General features: G+C 44.5%; 1 protein-coding gene across 2 annotated transcripts in view; it reads left to right on the top strand.

The window, feature by feature from the left end:
• LOC119650589 (LIM/homeobox protein Lhx3) overlaps positions 1-27489 on the top strand; it is a 239600-nt gene that overhangs the window by 37934 nt on the left and 174177 nt on the right. The gene's annotated exons all lie outside the window — the stretch shown is intronic.

The raw sequence follows: 27489 nt of genomic DNA, 5'->3' as shown, positions 1-27489 counted from the left end.
TTGCGAATGCGGATAGTCCCTATCATGTGCTACAGGTGCTACGCGTTTGGTGAGAACATCACACCTACTGCGGGTTCGGGATGGTGTCCGACTTTTAGGGCGGAACTGGAAAGGGCTAGGGGACGAATGTATGATTCGCATTTTACAAATTAACATGCACCGAAAGGCAACCGCTTACTAGCCCAGTTCGCGGGGATAAAGGCTGATCTGGTGCTAATCAACGAGTAACACTGAAACAGAGATCCGGCTTCATGACATCTGGATTTATCGCGTATCGCTGCCATCAGGGCTCGGGACGACGTTCGACTTCGTGTTCTTGCCCAAGGCCCGGGGAATGGCTTCGTCTAGATTCGGTTTTTAGGGATAACGTTTTTTTTGGCATTTACCTGATGCCGAATGAGACGATGCCGGACTTTCGGGGCCGGCTGGATGCTCTGGAGGACGCCGTTTCGAGCACGGAGGGGCGGATCCTGGTAGGCGGCGATTTAAACACTAGGGCCCTTGAATGGGGCATGCTTCAGCCAGATTCCAGAGGGAAACGGATTCTTGAAATGGCGGCAAGAACCGGGCTCGTAGTGTTAAACACCGTTTCCACGCTAACGTTTCGGCGCTCAGACTGCGAAGGAAGCATCCCTGACATCACTTTTGCGCCGGAATATCTGGCATCATCGGTGGACGGGTGGCGAATCCTGGAAGTACAGTACATCGCGTTCAAAGTGGTTGACGCTACTTGCCAGTATGCACCAATCCGGCGCCCTCCCTGCGTGTGAAAGTGAGCATCGTAGAGTTCGTCGAAGCTCTTGGAAAAAGCAGAGTTAGGCTGGAGGGCGGTTCGGAGGCCGATAGCTTTGCAATCGATACTGTCATAAACTCAATGATGAACTTGATAACGACAGCGTGTGAGGCTTCCATGTCCCGGAGGGGCCCCAAACGTGACAAGCTTTCTACGTACTGGTAGATGGCAGAAATTGGCAACTTCCAGAGGGAGTGTCATAAACTCCGCCGTTGTCACAACGTTTACACGCCAACGAGGAGGCATGCGCCATAAAAGCAGCGTATAAATCAGTCAAAAGGAGACTTCGCAAAGCGATAACTTGGTCAACGACGAGGATGAGGATCCTTGAGGACTTGTCTATAAGCTTATCATTCGGAAAAACGGGGCTCGACAGAAGCCTTGCATACTAAGTACCGACCAGATGGACTGCACTGTACGGACATTATTCTCCAGACATCCTGTACGGGTTGATGTTAATAATGTGGAAAGCGCCGAGGATTGCTCCCTTTTCACAATGACAGAGCTCGACGAAGCGGTTCTTATCCTGAAAAACAAGAAGACGCCGGGTCCGGATTGCATCGCGGTGGAAGTTTACTTTGATGTTCCATCAACGGGCAGAATTGCTGCTTGGAGCGTTCAGCGCTTGTTTGAAGGAGCGCATTTTTCTTTGTCGCTAGAAGGAAGCCAAACTCCCGCTGATCAGTAAAGGAAAAGGAGTCCCGAAACTGCCGTCTGCACGACATCTCCGGGCAGGTTCTGAAAAAGCTCATCATCGCCGAAGCGAATCGCGCTGCCGGGGACTAATCCCCAAGGCAGTTCGGATTCAGAACAAAGAGATCCACAGTGGATGCTGTTATGGTTGCGGTTCATCGAGTCGAGGCACACAGCCACCAATCTAGACGGATAGTGCTCCTCATAATGCTGGATGTCACAAATGCTTTCAATTCTGTAAAATGGACAGATATGCTAGGCGCATTAAAGAACTCGTTCCACGTGCCAAGCTCTATCTCTTGCGGACATTGAGGGACCACTCCCTGCTCTATGAAACGCTAAAGGGCCAGAAAAGGATGGAAATCACGTTGGTAGTCGCATAGGTATCCAGCCTAGGGCCGGACCTCTGGAACGCTTGCCACGATAGTCTGCTGAGGCTCGATATGCCCGAAGAGTCGCGCTTGGGTGGTTATGCAGACTACGTTGCGGTAATTGTTGCGAGACGCACTGTTGATCAGGCGAAAAGCAGACTTGGTATAGTGATGCGACGGCTAAGCGGATGGATGATTGCTTATGGTTTCAGCCTTGCGTTGGAAAAAAAACCGAAGTAGTCATCTTGACCAGAAAGAGAATCCCGACCCTGCGTCCCATATAGATCGACAAGTTGACTATAGAGTCAAAACCAGCCGTTAAATACCTTGGTTCAATGCTCCACTCGAAGATGCGCTTTTTCGAGCAAATCAATGTAAAGCGGACATGGCTGCAGCTGGAGTCTCGGCCTTGAGTTGGCTAATAGCGAATGTTGGGGACCCTATATCGACTAGGAGATGTCTTCTTATGGGAGCAGTGCAGTTGTTTCTGCTCGATGGCACAGGGGTATGGGCTGATATCCTTGACAATAAGGTGCACCATAAGCGCCTTGCTTAAGTGCAGAGACGGGGAACTTTGCGAATGGCACTGTCTCAGATTCGAACATGATGGTGATCGCAGGAATGATCGTCGTTGCCCTCCTTGTCAAGGAGCGTAAAGCTATCTGCAGCCGTAAGGGCGAAAACTTATGAGAGGTGGTTGGCCGTGAAGAAAGTCAACGCACCTTAACCGAGTTTTAAATCTCTTGGGAAAATGAGCCAAGAGGCAAATGGACTCCGCGGCTCATCGACAATTTAGGCCCATGGCTGAACCGACCGCACGATGTGACTGATTACTTCCTTATCCAAATTCTAAGCGTGCATGGGGGTTTTCAGTCTTACTTGCACAGGATTGGGAAGGCGCGATCTCCTGATTGTGTATTCTGCAATGCTGAACGCACCTTTTTTTCTTGTGAAAGGTGGGACGACTTTCGTGAGAAGCTTTATGCAGACACAGGGGAGCTCTCTCGAGACAACATTGTCAGAGAGATGCTGAAGAGCAGCTGAAGTCGTGTTGTACGTTATATTCGGGCTCTTCTTATTGTGAAGAACATTGAACTGGACCGGCGGAAGGACCGGATGACAAGGGGTTCTCTGAACTAATAACTCCCTTCCTTCTCTAGCCACCCGTTGGTAAAAGGGATTCGCTGACTTGAAGGCTCCCAAAGCCGGGAGGGCTAGATCGAAGTAATGTGTTAATCGGTTCCAGGCTAGTTCTATGATGATAGAAAGGTGTTTAGTTGGTAGTCCGAGAGCGTACTGTTGCTCTACCACTATGTATAATGGTAGGTTTTTTCTCATATTTAGCTCCCATGAACATTCGAAGCGTTATATTTTGAACGAGGGCTTGAGTGGAAATGTAAAATCTTCTATTGTATTTCCATATTAGCCAAGTAAATTGCCAGCTAAAATAGGACTAAGAGAGCATCCGTTTCAAGGACTTCTCTCCTTCTCTAAATAGTCGACAAAGAATCAAATTTTGGAATGTTAATTGCAGCTCCTGATTAAGTTGTTGGACGGTTTTCAACCAAAACTAAAAGTCCTGTTTATCTACTAGGATCATAAGCAGTCAGAAAACCAGAACCAAGTCTCTACCATTTTGTCGACATAACCAAACCTATAACTTATATAATTCCATTCTGAACTCGAAAATGTTCAACTTTATGACTCTGCTCTCATAATCAGACTTAAAAGGAGCAAATACATATCCTCCGAGCTTTCTAAACTGCACACAAAACATAATTTCGAGCGTCCGTCCACCAACTCCTTAGAGACCTGGCATGCACCATAAAATTGCTTGCAATCCGCTTTTCTTCCAAAATGTCACATTTCACATTCTAGGTCGGTCCGTTTGTTGCTTCAGTGCATGCAAGGATTGAGCATATCCTGCAGAAATGCTTATTAAATTAGTCGCACGTGCCCAGCGTTCGGCTGTTGGTGGGTCCTTTTCGGTTTGCACGCCCACTGCTGCATCACGACCTGTCCTCGTTCGGTCGTGGCTATATAAAAATCAAATAATAATCAACTTATAAATGTAGTCAGTCAAGGCAGCTTGAATTCGGGTTCAAAAGAGTGTCCTGGATTCATGCCAACGCTCAGGGAACAGCCACGTGCAATACGTTATAAGTCCTGTATGTACATTTCACAGGATTTTCAAGATGGATAGATGGGAGATGAGAGAAAAGATGATGATGCTGATGATTGTCGTAGATGAAGAGGCAGATAGTGTTGGATGTCCTGTGTTGTTTTAAAAAGGGATACATCTTCATAGTTTTGAAGACATGTAGTACGTGTGAAGTGAACAAGATATCAACTGGAAACAGCAGAATCCTTTAGGTTCATTCTGCCTCCCGTAGAGTAAAACAAAGCAGTTTTGAGGGCATGCATAAAAGTCCTTGATACACATTTCTTAAATTTATGACTTCCAATCAATATTACGTAGCGATTCATATATGCAGCTCCAAATGGTCCCATCTACATATGCACAGGAAGGGCTATCAAAATGAAATCGAGGCACTCCAATCAAGAATGAGTCCTGTGTGGGGGGGTCGAAAGGGTATCATAAGTCCAATATTTTCAATGGAGTTATTAAGTCATTACGGAACAGGACATACATGTTCCATTTCAATACGAGCATATGGCACTCGATGATGATGATCACCAGAAATGTCCTGACGACTCTCTCCTGATGAGATGTCCTTTATGATAGCGCGTTCAGTTTATGTTTAAAATATGCACGAAGCAATGGTATTTCACTTGTCATTTTGACATGCATTAACCATCAACGAAACGAGTCCTGCCACCGCCAAAAAGGCATTCATACGTTTCGTTTTCTAGTCTTTGAGTACTTTTAGTCCTGCGGTGGCCTATCTTGCTTGAATGACTCGCGACCAATCATATTTCCATACAGACACGGCACGACAGGACACAGTTTCTTTGCGTCAGCCTCTAGGTGGTAATATTATGCAATTTGTTAATGGGCCCATGTTATGAATAAATTATGCACTTTTGCTTGCATTCTCGTAAATTATATGTTTTTTTCATGACTTGCTTTTTAGAGATAGCCATTTACAAAATAGGAGGTATGTGGACGTGTGTGACACGTGAGGTGATCTAGCATTGATTATCATTGAAAGTGTTGAGTTGATATATGGGCACAGGACATGATATGAATATTATTTGGAGGAATTTGAAATTGAATCGAAAGGGTGGGGAGCCTTCCTAAAAATTGGGACACTTTTTAACAGCCTTCTATCAACATATTTCCAAAGTAACCCAGTCTCATGGTGTCTTTGTTACACAACCTTCCCATCTGCAATCTAAATGGCGTTCTACAGAAACTCACTCATAGTTAGCACCAGGGACAGAAAGAATAATATTCGCTTTTATCTAGTGGTTCAGCATTTTTACGAAGGCTATCTTTTTGAAAACTTTATAGTAAATCTGATCCAAAATAAACCCTCCGCAGAAGTGGTCTGAAATTAGAGTACTACCAATACACCTCCTTGCCCAAAAAGAAAGTGTGGCGGCACATAGGAGGCAGGAACCACGGCTGCATTGCTGGTGGTAGGCTTTAAAAGAAAGTTAAACTTTTCTGGAAATCTCTTTCACCTTATTCTAGACAACTAGAGTCAACAGCGATTCCTTTTCTAGAAATCTGTTTCATTTCAGCTGCTGCGTCGACAGCAGTACAGGCCGCCAGCCCTGTCGGTGGATTCACCACCAGCAATGCAACCGTGGTTTTTGCTTCTGATATGCCGCTATATCACCCCGCCCCCAGGTGAAACCGCGCGAGTTCAGAGGAGGAATCCGGGACGTGATCCCGCCAATGGGGTTACCGGGTAAACCTGACACGTTGCGGATGCTTTGCTGTAGCATCTCCCGGTTCGACGAAGGACTTCAGTCTTGACAAGGGGGTTTTAAAGTATGAGTCTTACACTTTTGGTACGCAATGCACTGTCTGGCCCAACAGTTTACGTCTTTGTTCATGAAGGGTCAGAAATGTATTCCTGTGAATAACCCGTTCCTCGTCCTGACGCGTGAAAGCGCAGGATCGTTACTGGGTGAAATACTTTCTTGCGAAAATCGACCGAGGTCCCTTAAAGGGGTAAGTACGAGTTTGAGATGAACATAGGAAACTCCTTGAACTTGTATTTGGAATTTGCCCTCAAGTTCTGAAGCTCTGCACCTTGGCGATTGCCTTATAATCGACCGCGGCTGGGACTGTGATCTCCGTGATTCATGACAAGGCGGCAGAAACCACGTTATATTTTCCAGACACGTGTTAGATGTCGGAAGTAAACTCGCTGATGAAGCTCAGTTGCAGAAGTAGGCGAGGAGACGGTTTGTCGGGCTTCAGTTTAAGCACGACAGTAAGGGGCTTGTAGTCCGTGAATACAGTGAACGGCCTGCTCTCAAGGAGGAAACGGAAGTATTTCATGAAGCTGTAGTTACATTGCGCTAGGTTGAGTCTTTTCGAAAAGAAGGTAAAGGGTTGCCAGCTTTGATCCACGCGTTGATGAAGACCGGCGCCTACCGCTGTGTCTGTGGTACGTGTGGAGGAACACAGGTAGGGGTGCATTGGGCCGTGGAAATGTCAGCAATGTAGCATCAACAAGTTGTTGTTTGTAAGTATCAAACGCCTGGACGGTTTCAGTAGATCATGCAACCTCGCGGGAATCCTTGGTTTTGAGCCCAGATAAGTAAGTGTTGAGGATCGCTTGGTGATGAGCGGCCTTGGGCAAGAAACGACGATAGAAATATAACATGCCCAAGAACCTTTGCAAATCCTTCACCGCGGTTGGCAGGGAAATTTTTTTATCGCTTCAACCTTGCCTGGGTCTAGTTGAATTTCGTCAGGGGTAAAATTTTAAAAATTTAAGTAAGTAAATTTTAAAAATTTTACCCTGCTTCTGTAGGATTTACATTTTTCAACGCTTAGAACGAGCCCTGCCTCAAGAAGACGTTGAGAAATGCATTCGAGGTGGTCCAAATGCTCAAAATCGGAAGAAGAGGCGGCCAAAACATCTTCCATGTAAACGAAACAGAAGTTTAAGTTTCGTAGGACAGAATGGATAAATTACCACTTGATTCCAAGCCTCCGTTGATTCCTATATATTTTCAGGCGTTAACCGCCTGCTTGCCATCGCCTCAAGCCTAGATTGGTGTGCTGTAAACTTTGGCCACTCAAATACAATATGCACGCATTCTCAGCGACGTTACCAAATCTTGGGCAGCATGGTGACTCGTCTTGTCCAAATCGATGTAGATAAGCCCGATAACCTCAATGTCCACTTAAAAACTGTGTTAGCTCGTAGCTTAGTTCCCCGTGGCTCCCTTCAATCCATCTTCAAATGTGTGGAATGATATGGTAGGTCCAACGGCCAGCTTGTGCCTCGTTCCATCCCTTTTGCCATTTTGCGATGGATTCCCGCGTGCTATTTGCCGTCGAAGTAGAATAGACTCCCCGATTGCATACATTTTGTCGTAGAGACGCCGACCTTTATCCGTTAAGATGTCTATGGGGATTGCCCCTCCCAGTATATATGCTGCTTCTCCTGATGTTCGATAAGCACTGCATACCCGGAGTGCACTTCGTCGATACGCCATTCCTAGTTTTCCGCAGTTTGATTTGTTCTCCAGAACGGTTGCCCAAACTTGAGCTGCGTAGAGTAGCACGGAACTAACTACCCTTGAAATAAGACCACGTCGGCTTTGTCTTGGTCCACCAATGTTCGGTAGTACTCTCGAGATCGTTACAGTGATGGAAGACGCTTTAGTTGCAGCGCACTCAATGAGTTTGTTAAAGTTGAGCGTTTTGTCAATCATTACTCCCAAATATTTAAGCGACTCTTGGGAGTCTGTCTGTTCTTTTTTTTTGAGGAGATGGAAATCTTCAAAAGACTCTGGCCTGGGCGCGCCTGAGTGTGGAATTTCGACCGGCTAAAACCACCCCCGGCTCCCCCCCTACTCCTTGGAACCACCTTTAGGTATTACATCACGGGGCGAGGTTAGCTTACTTTAGCTAGGTCTGCTTCCATCTTCCCGCAGGGCTCGTAACCACGCCTTCCTCATTTTTTCCGCTTTTTGCAGTTTCTCCTGGATTACTGCGATCATGGAATTGATGGCAACCCAATCCTCCTGGTAAGCTTACATTCTCAAGACAAAATTTTCTGGTGATAACACTTCACCTAGAGTCTGCGCAGCGTTATACAAGCCAAAAGTCATCCTGGTGAACTGGAAGAGTCCGAAAGACGCGCAGATAACTGTTTTCGAAATGTCTTTGGCAGTAACAGGGATAGATTCAAGGTCATGAAAAAACGGCACTTTGTCAGTGAATGTGCGAAATCATGGATAAGTGGAATGGGGTACCGGTCGGGAAGCATCTGAGCATTCAGACACCTATAACCTCCACAAGGCCTCCATTCGCCGTTTGGCTTAGGGAGCAAATGGAGGAGAAATGGCCAACATCTATTGGAAGGTCTGCAAATACCCTGTTTCATGAGATCACCGGCCTCTTTTTTGCAACAGCTAGTTTCTGGGGTGATAGAGGACGCATGTTTCGATATTTTCGGAGGAGTGCGCGGATGAGATGGTCGGCAATGTCCTAGAAAACAATGGAACGGGTATCGTTTGCGCAAGTGGAAATTTTTCCTGACGACTTTAAAGAGGTTGAGGGGTATATTAAAACTTTGTTTTGCAGGTCCATCAACAGCCCAAAGCAATACGGGAAGTCTGCGCCTAAAATGGAGGTGCTTATGCCCGCCAAAACGAATCGCCACACAAACGTTCGCCGTAATCCTAAGTTCACGTACACCTGCCTGTAGTCATAAGCGCGGATAGGAGAGGAGTTCGCGGCAGCTAGCTGCAAGTTTTGTGGTATCAATGTATTTGGACGGGGTACGGGGAGAACTGACACCTCCGCATCTCTGTCGGCCAGAAAGCAACGCCTGCTTAGAGGGTCGAATATTGTAAGGCGCTTAAGAATACACTCAAATCCTTCTCGACTTTACATAAAAGGCGACTGAAAGGGGCAGAAATTTGCGGGCTAACAACCTGCAAATTTCGAAACGCTACTGGTACTGAAACGTCAACAACGCCTCGGGAATTCCAGCGATATAAACTGGACATTCTGGGCCTAAGCGAAGTAAGACGGTGGGACTCTAGGGAGTACTCCTCTCCCTCACTAATGGCAATGTGCTATTGAACTCTGGAACGCCAAGTGGTAGTAGACGCGAATATGTTGTCGGGTTGCTTTTGACGGCTACCGCAAGGTGCACCTTTTTGATCTGGGAGAAGATTCCGGTCAAGGTTAAAGAGCATCATAATTGTAAAACTCTACGCATCAACGGAGACTTCCGATATAGTGAAGAACGTTGCTTTCTACGACCAGTTCAGTGGATGCTTCATAAAGGTGACATTTTGATCGTGATGGGTGATCTAACAACACCTTGCTCGACCATGTGATAAGGAAACACGGTCTTGGCGATGGTGGGAGGTTCGTAAATTTCTGCCATTTCCACCGCCTCGTCATTGGTGGCACATAGTTCGAGCACAGAGACTGCCATAAGGTCAGTTGCGTTTCAAATGAACGACGCCGTATGAGCAATCAGATCGACCACTGTACGATCAGCATTGTATGTAGGAGTTGTCTTCTAGAAGTGCATATCATGAGAGGCGTGCATATCGGCCTCAGAAGGGTTCATAATCTGATGGTTGCTTACGTTCCCTTGCGTGTTGCGTCCACCCCTTCCCGCAGGGTTGGGGAGCTACCTGCTGTCGCTAGACAGTGGAAGAGCTATTTTGCTGAAATGCAGATATAGTGAGTAATCCGCCTGAGGATGTCGATTAGCATTGAACCGCCATCAGAAGTGCTCTTTTCTTGGGTGCTATACTGGTGTCTGCTACGTCTCGAAGGGGCGTCATAAGATTAGGCTGACTACGGAATCGTGGAAACGGGTTGATGAAAGGAAAGGGTTGGAGCCCTTCTGACCACTGCGAGCGATGGCGGACGTGACGCGCTCGAACTCCGATATCGAGCGAAATCCCGAGAAGTTCAGTGTAGTCTACGCCGCAACAAGAAAATGTGAGTGTGACAATTGGAGAGGTTTCTGCGAGCTCCCTACCGTCGCAAAAGTAAAGGCTAAAATAATCCTGGAACCCATTAAAGAACATCTAGCAAGCTTGATTGTCAGAGAGTAGGCTTGTTTCCGCTCCGGATCCTTCTGCATTGACCGCATAAACACCGTATGTATCATGGAGTTTAGATCTTTGCCGCACCTGCTCTTCATCAATTTCGCGAAAGCTTTCGATAACGTGAAGAGGGAGTTTATCTGGAGTGCTTTATTCGGAGGAACGAACGCCTCGACTACATTGATGACGTCTGCTTACTCTTCACCCGGTGGTGGAGCTTGTCCAAATGGCGTTGGATTTGGAAAGAGAGGTAAGTAGAGTTGAACTGAAAATAAATAGGAACAAAACCAAGATTCTCAGTCTGACGGTTCATTGCATTCTTCCTATCTGCACTAATGGGCAGAGCATTGACGCCGTCGGTCAATTTATATATCTGGGAAGCGTGGATTCTGGGGCCAGTGGCACCGAACTGGATGTTGCCCGACGCATTAACGCTAGATTTGCTTTTGCTGCTCAGTCTAAAATCTGGAAATACACTCCACTGTTACCCAAAAGCTCCAAGCTTTTGTCAATACCTGCCTGCGTCATATCATCGGAGTGCGCTGGCCTGATACTATCTCAAACGAAGAATTTGGTCGGCTCACTGTGATCGGAAAATGGAAGTGGCAATGGATAGGTCTCAAATAAAGGAGGGGCGGCAATAGCATTGTTGGTTACGCCATGCAGTAGAATCCACTCTCCCAAGATGTCCGACGCCTGGGTCGCCCTGAAGGTGTTTGGCGCAGAACAGTAGAGGGCGAGCGCGGGCATCTCGGAAAGTCGTGAGAAGCGCTAAAGTACATTTCAGTTAACCGTTAACGATGGTGTGTAGATGAGTGGCAATCATATATATAATGGTCTTAATTGACCATCGTCCAGGCCTAAAGACCATCTTGGTTGGAAGGATTCGATCTATAAGGAAGAACTATTCCATGCCATGTAGGTTCCGCCGGCATGCGCTTGCATGCCTCTGTGCGACTTCAGTATTGTGGGCGGCAATTTTTGACATTTAATTTGCGTGGCTTTTTACAAAACTGAATCTGGAATACGACCAAAGGAAATACCTCGCGAACCTATCGGAAAAAACGTACAAAGTTATAACTAAAAATAAGATAAAATACCTTCCTGACCACCCGCGTGCAATCATAAAACTCAGGACCCGAGCGTGCCGATCGAGAAGGAAGATCCACGATGGATCACATTCTCAATCGACGTTTCTCTCCCGGGGAATTCAAAAGGCGCAGTCTTGGGGGTTGGCGCCTTTCCATAGTATCCTCAGGCCATAAAAATTGAAGATGCCCCTTTATTAGTGTACGTTTGCGGTAGTAAGGTAGGAGAAGAGAAGGGGGCATCCTACAATTTTATGGCCTGAGAGTGCCAGGGCAAGATAAGAACCCCAAGATTTATAGCAAATTATGATTAATAGCAGCAATGCAATCCTACGAAATATATTGGCAGGAAAAAATGACTGGTACTTCTGGCCTAAGCAGGTCAGAACTAAATTAATTTTTGTTTGAAATTGAGAGAGCATTGAGCAAGCAATCCACTTCATGGCAGCCTGGAACAGTTGGAATGTGTGTCGTTTGTTGCACTTTTCTGGTCCATGTTCTACAACTCAAAGTTGAAAAAGTCTATAAACAATCACGGTTTCGCCTAGGGCAGAGGCAACTCATTAGATTTAACTTCTCTTCTACCCTGGGATCAGCGTGATCGAGGTCGTAGCTAGATGTGGTTCGCACCCCTAGTCCCGAAAGCGTAGTCGCTTGTATATTTTTGAAAAAGGTTTCTTTTCAATTGGTCTGGTTCGCATCAAGTGGGTGGTGTATTCAGGGCTCCCTCATTTGCAAATAACCATTATTTTAAGGGCTGAAAACATTGCTATTAAAACGCGAGTACTTTTCAGATGGATGTACACTACCATTTTTTTCTCCATTTCCCCACCACACCATCACCAATCTAGCTCCTGTTCTGTCCAATATGAGCAGGGAGCACGCTCTTCCATGGAGTTGTCACCTGCAGACCTTGTAGGAAAAATATGGTTACAATTCTGTAAAGAACTATTATTTGGTATGCACCAGTATAAATTTATGTAATTCATATTGTGGAGTGTCGAAATTTAAGGCTCAAATGAATCGGCGCATAGTGAAGGCTAATCCAGAGAGAACCAAATTAATCACCAAAAGTTCTGTGCGTCATTAGCTTAAGGGAAAGCATTCATGTGAGAACTGCTGGGAAATATGAGCATGCGTTCGCACTGAACCATTTCCCCATTTTGAAGTTGCAACACGGCCGGATGGGTTATTCTTTGGAGCAACGATATACTATTAAATTTGACATTAAACTTCGAGGTTCACCACTTAATTGTTCCCATTTATTCAGCAGGTCTGTGGCCCAATCACCAACTCTCTGATTTAACAATAAGGAGAGTAAGTCCTCGTCAATGAAGAATATCTGCGAAAAAAATGGGGGAGTCGCATCATCCGAATCTCTTCCGACAGTCGGGCAGCATTATCAGCACTAAACAGCAACTACATATCAAGCCAGTTGGTGTTGGTGTGTCATCAGGTGCTGCTTATATTTGGCCGATTGAACGAAACATTCCTGATGTGGGTGACAGGGCATTCAAACATTCAAAGGTTGGTAATAAGGAAGCTGACAGACTGGCTCGGCAAGAGTCTGGATCTATAATGTTGGGTTGACAACCAGCTTTTGGCACCGGGCCATCCACTAGCACGCAGTTGAGTAGAGAAATTTGAGCTCTTGCCGATAAGCGAAAATCCTTGCCAACAAGCAGTATTTTTGTTGTCCCTCAATAAGTGGGGCACGGGAGCCTTAATAGGCTTTAACGGAAGACTGTCCCTTGAACTAGCACTTGGAAAAATTGGAGTGGTTGTCTCGGCCACATGCAACCAATGTGAGGAGGAGGAAGAGACGATCCTAAACTTCGTATACAGCTGCCGGCCTCCTCAGAGCTCAGACGAAGAAACCTTTGTAAGGTTTTCTTCAACGAACAGTCTGCGCTTTCTATGTCTCTGGAGAATGTTCTCAGATTGGCGAAAGCCTGCGAATTCCGTATGTGACAGGCCGTTGAATAGGCCATATCCGGGGATAGTATAATTGGCCTAACAAAGGATTGAGCGTTTGGAGCTGCGGCTTCCCCCACTAAACTAAACCATGTCTGCGTAGGCCAAACTACTAGTTCTCGAAATGATGGGCTATGAGGCTAAAATTATTGGGATCAAATTTAGTCCAACCATCACGAACTTCTTTTTTTCTTTTTCCCGAACCTTCCTTTTCTTCCGCTCATTGACGAGTATACAATGGTTTGTCACCTGCGTTGATTGCGATTGTGCAGAAACCTAATGGCTCTCACCATACGCTCGATTGCTTGGTGAACATTGCGCTTACTTTTGTCTGCCTGTCGATCTGTCTGTTGCATGTGCTTTTTTAAAAAATTGTTTGTTATTGCTAAGGAATGTGATGGTGACGTGGGAATATGAATCTCCACGCATGCAGAGAGTGACATCAGTCGACGTTCAGTTTAAGGGTAGGGTCCGCATACATGCAAAAGAGAGGTATACATTTTTTTTCATCGAATATTGACCAATACCTTCTAAAGTTGGAGTCAGCTCTGACATTTGATGCAGAGGGCGGGATTGAGAAATTATAATTAATGCTGCTGCACGTGACCCTGGCTAGTTTATCAAGACACAACACAGGAGCTCCACCAACCAAGAACCTTTGTTGTGCTTTCGCTCCGGCTTACCACATGCACAAGCTATCATTTTAAGGAATGAAGACACCCCCGTACTTTTGAGATCGAATTCCAATAGTGGTGTTTCGATTCATTTTCTCACCTCCCCCATTTTGCCACCAGTTTAACTCCTGCTCTGCCAATTAAAGCAGGGTGTACGTCTTTCGGTTGATGGTTACAGCCCCCGAAAGAGGTAATGTTTTAAAGCATATTGTGGAGTGTTCAATAGGTAACGAGGTCATTTAATCCGTATGGGCGAGGATGGCGCAGCTCAGAAAGCCTTTCATAGAAAAAGAAGACGTGGCTGACTCTGCCTTAGATGGAGCGAAGGCGTGGTATAGGATGCTTCTCGAAATATCTAATTGAGGGACCTCGACGCAAAACCAGGATGTGGGCAGGCCTAAACTGGATACAGATTGTTGCGCCGTTGATGAGATTGATAGATCATTTGACTTCAGCACCCCAGGAACTCTGCTCTCTATGTTGAAGGCTAATTCAGAGGGAACCTAATTAATCATCAAAGGATCCAGAGGCATTAGTTTTAAGAGAAGCAGTCGCCTCAAATCTACTGGGAACACCATTTTGAAATTGAGGAACACGGCCTGAAGAGTTATTTTATGTAGCACCGTTGCTCTACTAAATTTTCCACAAAACTTCGAAGTTCACCGGTGAATTATTTTCATTTATTCAGTAGGTTTGCGGTCAAATCACCAACTCATACAAGTCCTCCTGGAACCCTACTGTGGATGTTCAACAGCATCCCTAATTAACAAGAATGAAGAAGTGGGCGTGATTGCTCCAACTTTGACTGACGGTTGAGCTTTCAACTGATAACAAACTTTTCAAACTTAGCGAAAGAAACCGTTTACCGCATTGTTATTGAAACCAAGAAGTGCGGAAAAATGGCCATTGGAATGGTTCGATTCTAAGAGCTCTTGGAAACGTGTGTCTTTTGAATCTAGTTTTTGGTAGAGATGAACCATAATTGTTCAAGAATAATTCAGAAATAGGCGTAGGGGCTGCATTTCAAGGACTCCTTGCTCTAGGGAACTACGCTCATTGTCGTGTCAGGAGTATTGTCCACCATGAGTTCGCACCTATTGGTATTACTGTCAACTTCTATTTGGAACTGCTCAAAAAGTTCAGAGGTAAAATCTGGGAGAATGTTGGGGTTTAAAGCGGAGTTCGCCAGGGTTATTATCAATGACGTTCTTCATGTGGCCTTGCCCGGAGGACGTCGATAAATTCAATGGACTGTGACATCTTTCCTCAAAAACCTCGGCTGGTCATGGACCTTGGCCACATGGTTCTGGGATTTGGAAAGAGAGGGAAGTAGAGTTGGACTGGAGATAAACACCACCAAACAAGGCTCTTCTTTGTTACCCATACTTTGTCTTGCAATCAATAACGTATTCGATTTTGGCTACTCTAGAGGACATCATTGAGTTGAATGGACAATGCAATCTTAGCTCTCATAAATATTACGATACGTGAATATTGTTAATCTCACTTAGTCAAGGCATTTTGGTAAATGGCTGTGGAATTCAAAAGGGAGGCACTTACCAGCGGAGATTAATATCAACAAGACGGAGTTTGGCCTGGCGCTAGCCTTCTTCCCTTAACTTCCGATATCACCTAGTTGGCTCCAAACCAAGTTTCAAGTTATTACCCAAAAAATGCCATAAGATGAAAGGCACCATTGTGTTGAGAATGGTCAGGTCAAGTACCTTACCGTTGGTGATATATTTAGAAGAAGTATTTGCAAAGTAAAAGATAGCTAAGAAGATTCATCCCTTTGATTCTTAAGTAAGAAACAGTTTCAATTGAGAGTTTACTTCAGAGCGTAGGCCATACCATAGTAGGTTAGTTGATTAGGGGATGAATATGCCAGCAGGTGGGTTGTTAAGAAAGGATGGTGGTTTCATTCCTGGATATTTTAACAATGACGACCCCAAGGCTTACAAGGGTGTTAATGGAACTGAATTAGACGGCATCACTAGGGAAGGGTGCAAACGTCTTCGGAATTATAGTCAAGTTTTGGTTCGCCAAGCAAAGAACCAACAGTCATGGTAAATAAAGGTAACCTAACCCAGTCCCTTCCATTCATTAAATCTAATCAAATCAGACAGATATGTAAGTTACGTCAAAAGAGTGCTACCATTCACAGTTCCATTGATAACTTCATTATCTTCATTTGCATCAAAGGAACTTTATCTTAACTGATTTTTTCATGCTTAGCAATAAAACAGAGCAATAAAAAGATTAAATTTTCCTCAGAAAAGAATTTCATGATCGTTTTACAGCCCAAACACGCCATAACGCCATAACGTAGTAAAAAAGGTTTTTTTTGGATGCCGACCCCTAAATTTTATTTACGACCATTTGCCGATCAGTAGCAATGACAACTTAATCGTTTAATGCTTTTTTGACTTACCGACCAGAATATTGGCCATACTTGAAGCCGATAAGTTTTATGAGTCAGGTGAAACTTCTTTCTTGGCTTTTTGGGTTTTCGTCACTTTTTTTCGATCAAAACTGGAGGCGTTATCGATGCGGAACGTTTTTGAAGTTGTAAGAATGATAGATCGCTGTGTGTCACTGGAAGTATATATCAAAGTCCCCTTGCTTCTTGATCAGCTGATAAGAGTGCAAAATGCAGCTTAATCGGGTTTTGGGCCTTAACTGATTAAGTGTTGAAATACCTGAATTGAAGGTGATTTGCTGAATAAGAGACGGAAAATGATTCGTCAAAGTTCAATGTTTGAGTTATTCATCTTTTGTAAAAACAACTTTTGCTTTTATCTCAAGTTAGGGGTGAGCTGCGGCAGTCGATGAATATATGGTGCAAAGACCTTAGTCAAGGGCACGAAAATGATCCAAGGAGTGAAGTTCGCTTTCAAACAGGGATCGAACTTGGAATTGGTAATCAATGCAAAAGCTCAATTGACCTTAGAACCTAGTGTTACCTGTTGAACTAGACCTCTATCAAAAACGGTAAGGTTTACGTTCCATGAGTACATGTGGACGAGCTGCAAACTAAGGTACAATTTTAGCGCGTTACTCGTAGAGGGAGGGTAGACTGTACTGAACTATATTGGGTGTTCTATTTACTTGATTGATAATATGGGACTCTTACGTCTAGTTTTCCATATGACCGGTTAGATTCCCAGCTAGTAAACACATTAATACTACTGGTACTGAATGACAACTCCTCGAATAGACATGACTTTGGCTAACAAAAACAGGCAATGATTGGCTTCCAGAATGTGCGCACGCTCCTCGACACCGGTAGGGAACTCAGAATATCCGCTTTCTCCAACTCGAGCGAGAATTTCAACGATATAAGCTGGCCATTCTAGGCTTAAGCAAAATAAAATGGCGAGACTCTGCAGAGTAGTCCTCTGAAAACAGTACCACATTTTCTTATAGTCAGTAATCCACTTCATTCTATCTTTTCTGCGAGGCATAAATCGGTAAGCGAATCTTTAGACACTTTAACAAAGAGTAATTGACTCAAAGTAAACTTGAAGTTAAAGTGGAACCTTATCAAAGAATATAGCTAGCAGCTGGGTAACCTTGACTTATGGAAAGAGTGGTACACAATAAGCGATGAAGAACACAACTCATCTCAACTACGGTCACGCTGCTCCCAGGGCAGAGGTGAGGCAGTGTCTGACGATTTGCCTCTGCCCTGGTAAGAAACCGTAAAGCCGTCATCGCTTGACTTTTTTGAAAAGTTTGGGTGCAAGCCCTAAGCCCCTCGTCCGTGGACCAGGAAAGAGGGAGTAAGTTGCTCCCCATTTGGTCCGGTCCAGCATTAAGTTGATGCGGACTTAGGACCCCATCATTCTTAAAACGAATAAATGCATACATTTCTAAATGACCACTTTAGTGTGGATAATATACAATCCACGGGGACAGCACTCGATGAACTCACCCGATAATAATATTCGATAAGGCGATATCCGAAGACGAATACTCGTTGGGCCCATTCATGGATATAAGAATCTTTTCGACTATTCCTTATTCACAGCAATTTACACGCGACAAGGCAAAATAGAATCGATCAGCTGTTAATCCATCGGATTCTTCACATAGTGTACTGGAGAAAGACTCCCTGATGTATTGGTCGGAAGGAAGCTTGCTGAGGGTACCGATTGGGACGGATTCTCTCCTCTATTATGGCTCCTGGTAATGAAGCATAAAATAACGAACTTATAGACCTGATACCATTGGCCCGTGGGGAAGCAATTGGAAATCCCTTGCCAAACTTAAGGTGGCTCTAATCCCTGAGGATTAAATAGTTTTTAAATTTGGCTTTGGGAAGGCATATTCACCATAATCAGCAAAAGCCAAGAACTTACCAACCGGTCAGACATGGGAGACAAGTTGGGCTTAGAGATGTTATCGGAATACCCGAGTGTGGAACTGATATGACCTCTCCGAATAATGACGTTTAAATTCCAAGCAAAGATGAGATTCTATTAGCAGTGGAAGAATTTTTGCGATAGAAATGGCTTGTCAGCACTAAGTAACACCACCATGTCAAGCTACTTGATGTGGAACTTCCACCAGTTTTTACTGAAGCTTGGCCGACTCAATAAATTATTCCTGTGATTGCGAGTATACACAAACTTCAGTGGGAATAACGAGGCTAAGAGATTAACTCGTTAAAAGAAGACCAGAGGCAGCATTTGACACCAGCACATCCACTGTCAAGCATGCAAAGGCAAAGGTTTACGTAGTTGAATGGAGAAGTGTAAATTCTGGCGGCAGGTGAATGAATATCTTTGCGAAAGTACCCGAGATCTCTAGAACGGCTTTTTTATTGTCTCTTAAGAAGTGGAGCATGAAACCCCTCTGGTTGGGCCATAACCGGGCATCGCTAGTTAAAATACCACATAGAAAAAATCGCCGCGCTCCTGGAGGTAGATGAGATCATGTACTTCACATGCAGCTGGCTGGCGTCCCCAGACCTTTGGCGAAAATCCTTCAGTAGGGCTAATGGGTGTTCTGCACACTCTCTGCCTCTGGAAGATGTTTGCCATTCGCGGGCACTATAGATGGGAGACCTTCAAATAGGCGAGGGGACAATGCAATAGTCCAACGAAAGGCCTGAGTGCTGCAGCTCCGTCCACCAAACAAAACTAAACTAAACTTTAGATGACGCTTTTTAATAAAAGATTTTTGTTTACTTTTTAACATCTTCATATTACGCAGGTTCCTGAATTTCCCCAGGAAATGTAAGGTGATAATATTTTGTATTATCTTTGAGGACTACGGTTCGGATCAATTAGAAAGGAACTTCCTATAACTTTTTCTAGTCGACGCGCTACTTGCTGTACTAAATTTTTAAATGAATTTACTGATCACCAGCTAAGTGTACTGTGAAAGAGTGAGCGACCCTGTGGTGAATGAGTAAATCAGGTCGAAAATCTTAGGTTAGTATCTCGTATATTTCATCATCATCATCAACGGCGCAACAACCGGTATCCGGTCTAGGCCTGCCTTAATAAGGAACTCCAGACATCCCGGTTTTGCGCCGAGGTCCACCAATTCGATATCCCTAAAAGCTGTCTGGCGTCCTGGCCCACGCCATCTCGTATATTTAGGGGCTGAAAATATTCCAAAAATTCAGAAACCTTTAATTTTAAATCAAGCGGAATTTGAGAAAAGAACAAATTTTGTTATGCCTAAGTTGGGAGCATTGGAGAAAAATCCTTTGTTATGCCTGGGAAGTCTCAATTACCACTGGAGAATTCGTGAAGCTATTCCAAAATCTGCAACCACTTTCATGCATCGCCGTTAATCATACTGTTGTGCATGTACTCTTCTCTTAGTACCGGTTGAGAATCTGCTGCGCTAGATTTGTAAGAGCGACGATCGCCTGACATTTATATACCAGCAATTTTACTAAATTACGCACATAAAGGTCCTTGTCTTGTTTGAGCGGAGCCGCTTAGGTGAAATACATGTAACTACACGCCAGCATGTACATTAACATAGCATAGCGGCGCAAAATGTAAAAAAAATGAAGTGTATAGAAATTCTAAAATAAAATTAATGTGATCGTTTAAAGGTAAATATTTATAGGACGTTAAATTTGATCGCGGTGTGGTCTGGATAGGAAATAGGATGTATAAAAACTAAAGAAGCCACATACAATTAAGAGAATTTCTCTACGACCACAATGATGATGATGAACTGGTGATATCACATCTTGCTTTCTTACTTCATGGGAAACAGAAAATCGAACAGTAATCACAAATCAGAAGAAGGGAGTCGAGTTGGAAATAAGTGCCTACAAAATCCATGTGTTGTTTTCGACGGGTCAGTGCATTCAATTTATTCACAAAATGATATATTATTGACTGACTATCAACGCAAACACCAGTTTAGAAAGCAATTTGATGTTACAGCGAAGCTAGATTGCAATTCTAGTAAACATTGAATTTCAAAATTCAATCACCTCAACAGGAATAACAAGTTAAAACGGCAAAGTGATTACCAGGCAATATTTTCTGTAACCGCGCACAGTTTATGAAAAAGGTAGGTCCTATTATTCATATATATATATATGGTTGCTATTTATCTCTTGGTAGGGTATAGCGCCTCAACCACACTTATGCCCCACCACTCGCCGTAATCTGAAATACTCTTCAGCTTTTCCCATGACTTCCCGAGACGCTTGCACCTCTCCTCCACTGTTCTGTATCAAGTGCTCTTGGGGCGACCGACCATTTCCATATTGTCAGCGTAGCCCCGTAATTGGGTAAACTTAAAGAGGATCGTGCCTCTCGCATTAGCATCTCAATTACGGATCGTTCTTTCCAGGACCAGGTGAAAAAGGGTGCATCATAGGGCATTTCGTTGTCTTAGACTGCTGTTTGTGTTGAATGGTCTCGAGAGTGCTCCTGCAGTTTTTATCAGGCTTCGAACATTGGTCAGGGCCTGCCTAGTCATTCTTATGAATTTCGTCGGAATACCGACATAGCATGTACAATTTTACCCCGACTATGCTATCATAGGTGCCTTAAAGTCGATGAAAAGACGGCGACACTGATGGCCATATGCAAACAGACTTTCCATCGCTTCGCGTACAGAGAAAACCTGATCTGTTACTGATTTGCCTGGAGCGAAGCCTTGTGATAGCGGCCAATGATGTTCTGGGAGAATGGGGCTATTCAACATAGAAAAATAGTGGAGAAGATACTTTTTTTGCGGCTTGGGCCATGTATGTTTGCGTATCAATGATAATGTTATTCAGGTGGTTGTAGAGATCATTTGTTGATGCTTTATTTGCGGGACATCTGCTAGCTGCAGTTATTGTTGACGAAGGCTTTGTTGTCGATGGCTTCATTATTCACTCTCACCTAATTATCAGAGGCGATTGTAGGCTTGAACGCCAACGAGATAGTAATCTGAGTCCTTATTGGCCCCCGTATATGTTCTGACATTCATCAAACTCAGGAGGTGGCGGTTTTCAATGGACCCATGATCAATTTAGTTGAAAGTGGTGCCGGCTGGAGAGGCCCCTGTATGTTTTTGGATCGCTTTTCGCGTAAACTAGGCACTTCCAACAAACATTTCGTGCGATACTGCTAACTGAATAATCCGCAGTTCGTCATCATTGGTGCCTTTACTTGACTGTTAGGTAGATAAGTAGGTATCCGTGGCCGCTCTGAGGAGACCAATCAGCACTGTGGCGCGCCGTTTTGATGCCACAAACTCCTAAGACCATGACTGCTGTTATGAGAATAGGAAGGCAGAGTTCAGCCGTCTCGGATCTTCAGAGCCAGCTCTCCCACCCTGCAGCTAGAAATCTCTCTGAGGTCCCCAAAGAATGGTTTACCCAGTGTCCGTAGCTTGAATCTAGCTACAGTTGGGTAATCGCAGAGAAAGTGCATGAGGGTATCCCTTCCTTCTTCGTAGCTCCGGCAATACGATTTGTGGATCATGTCAATCCTGGCGGCATGGTCTCCTATTGGTCAGTGCCCCGTGCAGACCGCCATAATCTTGAATGTATTTGCATGCGACTGGCACTGGAGCACTCGTGATCGGGCTATCCTCCTTGACCTGGCACAGCTGCTAAGCTTTCGTCATCTAAGACCCGCGGCTGCTAGGTAGTGCGAGTAGACTGCGCCACTGACAGCCGCCAGCGAAACACCAACTGTATTCACCGAAGGGCTGCCAAAATCCGAGCCTCGGCTGGCCAATCCGCCAGCCCGCTTATTCCCCTCTATGTTTCTATGCCCGAGAATCCGGAGGAAGGTGACCTTGAGCGTGCCACCCAGACAGTTCAGCGCATTTCTGTACTGACCCACCAGCCTGGAGGATGTCGTCGCTGAGTACAAGGGCTTAATGGTCACTTGGCTGTTGGTCAGAATGGCTATGTTACGCTTGGGGCTCGAATAACGCTCCAGCTATCGACAGACTTCCAATATCGCCAGTACTTCCGCCTGGAATACACTGGCGAAACCTGGGAGACCATACGACTCGGGTAGACTGTGTGCGTTCGAGAAAACCCCCGCGCCGATTCCACAGAGCATCTTTGATCCATCGGTAAACAATACTGAGCCATAACCTTGCGACACATAGCCGGTCTTCCGCTTTGCCCTGGTTGGAACGTCTACAGCAAAGTTTCTCGTGAAGTTCAGTTTGCGCGTGGCCTAGTCCGTGGGGAATCCTCAGCATTCGGACTACGTAGTCTGATGGCACTGCACGCTAGAGCGTATTTAAGTGGAGGTCTAGGGGAGGAGATACAGGAGTATATTGAGAACATCTGCCGGGCAGGATTGTAAAGCCGCAGTAGCACCTGGCCACACGGTTCCTTGAATCGTAATAAGCTTCATCTTATTGTATTTTTTGCTGAAAACCTGCCACCATACAATAGAGCCGTACGTTAGGATTGCATGCATCACAGCGATGTACATCAAGAGAACCTTCCCCATTTCTTTGCAAAGGTTATAGGAGGCTATACAGGCCTTTTTAACCCTCAGTTGTATGTTCAATCTCCAATTTAGTTTTGGATCCGGGATTACATCCAGATACTTTACATTGGAGGAAGAAAACAACCTTTGTTCATTCAGCGGTGGCAAGTAGAATTCTTCGTGGTGAATAGCATCAGTTCCACATCTTGCCTCCCAGATCCGACTGGATCATCTTGGTACTTAGCATGGGTATAATCCGATGCTGGTCAAGGCTTCCTTGATGCCATTGGTGCATTGTTGAAAGCTCTTTCTATATCCTAGAAGGCAGCTAGGGTATACTGCCTATACTACAGCGATCGCTCAACCGTGCCAATTATCTCGTGAAGGGCGGTTTCTGTGGATTTTTCTTTGAGATAAGCATGCTAGGACTGCTAGAGAAAGGCGTTCTCTTCATAATCGTCCTTAAGTGGATGTCCAGGACGCGCTCTAGCGTCTTCAGCACGAAAGAGATGAGGCTGATTGGTCGAAAGTCCTTCGCGGATTCATGACCGCACCTGCCCGCTTTCAGTATGAAAAGCACTCATGCGCGTCTTCAGGACTGTGGGACGTATCCTAAACAGATCCAGCTCCGGTAAATCTCAGCAAGCCACGTGATACCTCTTTCCTGCTGCTTCTGTAACATGACTGGCGTTATGCCAGTTAGGCCCGGAGATTTTTATGCGGAGAAGCTGTTTATTGGCCAGCCGATCTTATCCTCGGTAATTACCGATTTGATAGTCTTGCACAGCTGGGGTGGCTTGACTGTTAAAATTTCTAAGTATGATTTTGATATCATATTTGCCACATTTTTCAAAGCCGATAATAGCAGGTTTCATTTTTTGACTGACTAGGAAACCTACTGCGAGCACGTGGTTTACTGGATGGCCGCTGTAATATATGGTGTGGTGGCTCTTCTTCAGGACACTGTTCCCTGTCCAACGCATCTCTTGCAATGCCTTATATTGGAACAGGGTATCGGCTAGCTGCTGAGCAGCATTCGGTCTGTACAGGGAGCGCAGGTTGCGTGAGAAAATGCGCAAATCGTTATTCTGTTTTCTTTGCCCGATTCGTCGTTGTGAAATCCATACTGTCCAAGTCTTTTTTCGCTTTGTTGCGTCAGTTTTTCAGGTAGGGTTCTCAGCTCTACCCGACCCCCAGCGTAGAGGACCAGTTTGTACAATTTGCCCTGTTTTTAGGTGAATAACTCCCAGCGATCATCACGTTGAGGTGGACATAGGGTTGGTTAGTGGAGCTGTTAGTGCTGGTTAAGAAGGCGTTTCCCAGGTTTTATGCCCCACGTTTCGTCCTAGGACTAATGCTAGCCTTTGACATAATTTATAGGAAACAAATTTTTCAGTTTCTCGGACAATATTCAATGGTAATTTGCTGTGGCACTCAAGACTAGCTTACTAAGTGACATTTTCTAAAAGTGCTACGTATCTCCATGTCCCCTTTGTTTCCTTGCTCGTGTACTAAGTAACCTTGATTCATCGGTCTGAACAAAACAAAGTTATAGCAGCTCAGTTCGACCTACTTCTGATCCTACTTCTGATTGTCTCCAACTTGGCTTCCTTATCTTCTCATAAACGTGCGAATAAAAAAGTTTACTACTCCTTTCGAAGGTCACTTTCCTAATTCTTTAAGATTCCTCACCGGGGCTCGTGCTGATTGCTGAACTATATAATTCCGGTTATCGCAACCACCTTTCCGGATTGTGTAATCTCACATTCGCACTATCATATCAAGACCTTTACTACGCCTGAGGGTGTATTGCTTTGCTTTGATGCTATCGCCAAATTATCAGATAAGATTATAATCCAAAAGTGTACTTTCGGGCCATTGTTGAGACACCACAAATTCATAAATTCCAATGAAACGTGTTTACCAATTGAGACATTAAGCAATCCTATCAGGCCTTTTCCGCTTGGCTACTAAAAAGTAAATACTGTAAAATTTTATATCGAACGGAAAGTATCTGAAAAAGGTTGTTAAGCTTTGTACGATGCAGATACTATCTATTATTTCGCTACTTTGTTGTTATTCCTTATCAGATATCGATGAATTCTAGGAAAAAGTTAAGGGTTCCTAATCTTGGACTAATTTGAAAATAATATCTTTTATGATCGAAACTGAACGGTTTTATCTTTACTTCAGAAACTGGGTTTACAACATCTTTTCCTACATATATATATAGATATGCCTTTGTTCAGAATACCACACTGTATTTATCGATCGTGAAATTGACGAAGAAATGCACCGCAGATCGGGTACTTCTGGGATGACTCTCTAGAACCACTGCTTGCATTTGAGAACTTCCCTTGTAATATCTGCATTTCTTGTCAAAAAATCGTATCCATACCCTTAGTAAGCTACCTTGGTTCAAAAATCCAAGAATAGGTTGTGCGAAACGACGTCAAACCACTTCTGTAAAATACTGAATGGGTTACTAGTTCGCAAACATACCATCAATTTCATTCTATGCACACACACCTCCATACTACATGCGAAAAACACAAACAAACCGAGGGCTCAGCAAATATTTATCTAAAAACAATTTTTATAAAAAGATAAACAGAATCAATTCGTTGGGTAAATATTTGAATTTTTGTGTGCAAGAAACACACAAAACTCGACAAAGAGAAAGCCAAGCTCCTTCCTTTGTACCGTGGAGGGTGTGCGTGGGTTGCGGGTATTGTATGGTTTCCGGGCATCAATGCAAAGATGATTAAACATTACAACACGCTTAAGATATTGCAGCCAAAAATATCAGATATTATTCATATATCCACATGTAGGCCATGATATCAAAAAGTCCACCCTAAATTCATTTGAAGAGCCCGTTTCAAGGGTATTTGTCTGTATCTTCCGCTGCTGGGACTCTCCTGTGGTGGCAAAGCGAAGATACACAGCGTGAATTCCCTTTGCGTGTCGGCCTGTGGATATCCTTGTGCCGAGGATAATTCTTCGGAGACAACGGCGGGTACTGCAACTCTCTGCAGGCTGCCAATTAAATTTTGAAAGTCTGTTTGTCTACAAATAAATTTTCGAGAAAACTTGGGTCGGTATGGAGTAGGCAGGGGATCGGAGTCCTTGGGGACGGGCGAGTAATATGCTCTTGAAAGCAGCTAATTGGGTTTATTTTTGATTATTTGAAATATGTTTGATATTAATCTGTTCTGCTTGAAGATACTTTCATGGAGAGAGGTAATTTGATTTCATTCAGAAACGAGGAGATAACTCTCTTGTTGGAAGTGCGATGCTGGTCTGGCACTCGAACCAAATGTTGCATTTACCAATTTCACCCACTTCCTATTGCAGAGAATTCGGCCATGTACATTACGTATCTGTGTATTTAAATTAAAGAATTAATATAAACATGGAGGGGAGTGAGGAAGTGAAATTCATGCATGACCTCCATATAGGACTTCCGTTTTTAAGGTACGAGCAAGGGATGTTACTTGTCTATGTTCTAGAACATTCCAGAACATCAAACCGCGGAATGTGGTCTAACGTTTTCGTTGAGAAGGAAGACAGTTCAGATTTTATTCCTTGAAGCTGTTTTCGTATTAAAGACTCAGTCTTCAAGGGGAGGCCTTTGGTTCCATTAAAATAGGATCTAAATCCCATTGCATCCAACTCAGCCAACTGACACAAAAAATGGTTTGGCTGGCATAGGTGTTCCCGAGTATTTATTTTAGTTGAAAATTACCTCTCAAAGAAGACTCTCTGGTACGGGACGGATGAGGGCTCCAAAGAGCATATTGTCAGAGCAGGGGTACCACAGGGGTCGGAATTGGGTCCTCTGTTGTGAAATATTTTGTATAATGGGGTACTTGCCATCCCAGAGGGGACTACGATTGTTGGCTTTGCAAATGATCTAGTTGTGAGCGTCACATCAAAGCAACCAGAGGAAGTGGAGGTCTACGCAGCGGAAACAGTGAGAGCGGTATAATACTGGCTGGAAATATCCGGGCTTAAGTGAAAGTGGAAATCGGCGGATATACGATCGTGTCAAAGCCGGCTATTAAATACATATGGGGTTGATAATAGACGCCAAACTGAGCTTTACGGAATACATAGAGTATGCATGCCAAAGGCAATAAATAAAGCAATGCTGCCGAATATTGCCGGTGGAAACACTGTCGAAGTTTGCCTCTCCTGAGGGTGGTGTAATCTATCCTGTTTTACTCGTCACCTGTGTCGGTAGAGGCGCTTGTAAGCTCTCAGAAACGGAAGGAGACGAACTCCATTTACTGGATAATGGCTATGACAAATTTGATTTACAATGCTTCTAGAACCACTTCAAATGAGGCAGTACTGGTGGTGAGCAGGAGCGTGAGTTCAGGCAACTTAGTTGTAGAGATGTAGAAGTCGAAGGAGAACTGGCTCACGGTTTTCCTCGCCATCGTGAAAATACAGCCTGAGTTGCTTTAGTAGGATGGAAGGAGAACAGCCGAAAGGAGCACACACACAGAAACAACCAAGGGCGAGTGTCCAAAGGCAAAACTAAATGTTAATCCCACGGGGCCTGGGGCTGGAAAGATCGGAGGTGGCTTTTAATGCATGCGAATCCTACACGTGCCCACTCTACCTCTGCATTTGTGCAGTGGAGCTGGAGCGTTTTTTTTTGCCAAGCCAGGATGTGGAATCTTCTAAAGACAACAGCAGAATCCGCAGAAGTGCAAGATGCCTACGTACCAA

This window comes from Hermetia illucens, chromosome 3 (genome assembly GCF_905115235.1).
Source record: "Hermetia illucens chromosome 3, iHerIll2.2.curated.20191125, whole genome shotgun sequence".
Taxonomy (NCBI): Eukaryota; Metazoa; Arthropoda; class Insecta; order Diptera; family Stratiomyidae; genus Hermetia; species Hermetia illucens.
This window is presented reverse-complemented; position numbering and strand designations above follow the sequence as displayed.